Source organism: Odontomachus brunneus, unplaced genomic scaffold (assembly GCF_010583005.1).
Source record: "Odontomachus brunneus isolate Ranch 3 - 2012 unplaced genomic scaffold, Obru_v1 Obru_scaffold_378, whole genome shotgun sequence".
In the NCBI taxonomy this organism is placed as follows: domain Eukaryota; kingdom Metazoa; phylum Arthropoda; class Insecta; order Hymenoptera; family Formicidae; genus Odontomachus; species Odontomachus brunneus.
Window position 1 is genome coordinate 10256 of NW_022639828.1, and position 2336 is coordinate 12591.

Consider the following 2336-nt stretch of genomic DNA (forward strand, 5'->3'; position numbering starts at 1 on the left):
GTTGCGCGATTTCACCCGGGCAGAGCCGCGATTGCCCGGGGCTCGGCAGCGTACTCCCGGAGGACGCCCGGTATCCGGGAGGCACCGTTCATGACACAGCTCCCTCTGTGCCACGCAGCCCTCAGCACGGTTGCTAACACCATGGCTTGGGGGGTTCCTCTTAGATGACTGCGGCCGCGAAACATCCCTGAGCGGATGCCCCGACCGCAGCCACAGCCCCACCACCAACGACAAGGTGGGAACCCATGCGGGGGGAAATACAAGTAAATCATTTTATAAATCAAAATAAATTATTATCTAATATTAAAAGTATCTTTTTATGTTTCAAATTAAAGTTTTTTTTATTATCAGAAAAAAATTTATTTAAATTTACAAAATAATTTATTTTACTTACTTTTAAAACATCCCTTATAAAAATATCATACTAAAAATTATTGATAATTACTTATTATTCAGTATTGTTAATACTGAAAATAAGTAATTATCAATGATTCTTAGTATGATATTTCTATAAGGGATGTAAATATTTTTTAAATATACTTTCTACATTCTTTTTAAAATATATTTATGTAAATATTTTTTAAAGAATCTATTCTCTTCTTTTAAATAAATCATATGCTTTCGTATATGAATATACCATATGTACACAATACAAAGCGTCTCTCAATCAAAGTGACAGTGATGCAGTAGGTAAGGTGAACGACAGCTAGTGCCCTTATAGAAATATCATACTAAGAATCATTGATAATTACTTATTATCCAGTATTTTTAATACTGAAAATAAGTAATTATCCATGATTCTTAGTATGATATTTCTATAAGGGTACCGCTTGGGATCGAAATTATCGCAGGAGGATTCATGAAAGTTTTGGAATGTGTTGACAACCTTCGATATCCTAGTAGTTTGAGACATGAAAAAATTAGGAATATAAGTATATTTTTGTAAACATTATAATTTTCTCATTTTTCACCTCCGCATAATAATTCTCAGTATTTGATTACTATCAATATTTAACAATGATTTTATTATTTGTATTCACCAGAAATTAGGTACTGGCCAAAAAATTACTGAATTACTGGTAATATTTTATCACTAATAATTTTTCAGTATTTCTTAGTATGATATTTCTAAGGGCTGTTGTTGTTGCCGAGAAATAAACAATAATTGCTAGCGGCATTAGAGAGCTTGACCGGAACGTTGGGACGTACACGCATTTCCACGTCTTACTTAACTTACTGGTATAAATTATATTATTATAAAAAACGTTAATTTTAATATAGAAGTTTATAATTATACAATTAATACTAGTGCGTTAAGTAAAGCGTGATAACGATCGTATGTCTTGACTTCGCAGGCAGGCTTTTACATGCCGTTAGCATTTATTGCTTATTTGTCGGCAACTATAAAGATGTCGATATCATTAAAAAAGGATTGACATTTATATATTTTATTGTATCGGAATTAGCGATTTATAATAGTACGAATACCATTACTTTAGGTAAAGTGTGAGAGCGCGCATACGTCTCGATGTCGCGGTGAGGCTCTTATATGCCACTAGCATTTATTGCTTATTTTTCGTCAACTACAAAAATGATATCGCTATAAAAATACTGATTTTTACTACAAAAAAGATATCGATTAAAAAAATACTGATTTTTCCAACGTTTTTTCTGTTGGAATTAAAGGTTTTTAAATGTAATATTAATACAAATGCGTTAAGTAAAGTATGCGTAGAAGAAAAGCGCTTAGAAAAGTCAGTGTTTTTTAAATGAGATCAATATCTTTTAATTTCTAATTTCTAATTATAAATCTGTAATTCCAATACAATAAACTGTAGAAAAGTCAGTGCTTTTTGAGTAGCATCGATATCTTTTTTGTAGGTGCTGAGAAATAAACAATAAATGTTAGCGATATGTAAGAGCCTGCATATAATGCTCAAATTAAAATTATTTCCTTCTCTTGTATCTAACTCAGTGTTCCCATACAAAATATTCCTCAATTACAATGACCAGAAAACGAAAACCTGAAAATTCTTCTGGAATTACGAGTAACGCAATGCGTCAATAGCTGAGCGAGATGTTTTTTTACATACTCTTCTACGTCTTACTTAACTCACTGACATAAATTGTATTATTATAAAAAACGTTAATTTCAATATAGAGATTTATAATTGTACAATTTGTGACGATGCCTTACACGCATCGTCCCTAATACAGCCGACACATCCGTCGGCTGTAAACGGCGCTAAGCGCCAAACAAATAAAACCAAACATAAACATGCGCCACGCCTAGCATAAGTCACGGAACATCAACAACGACGTCAAATGTAAAGAGA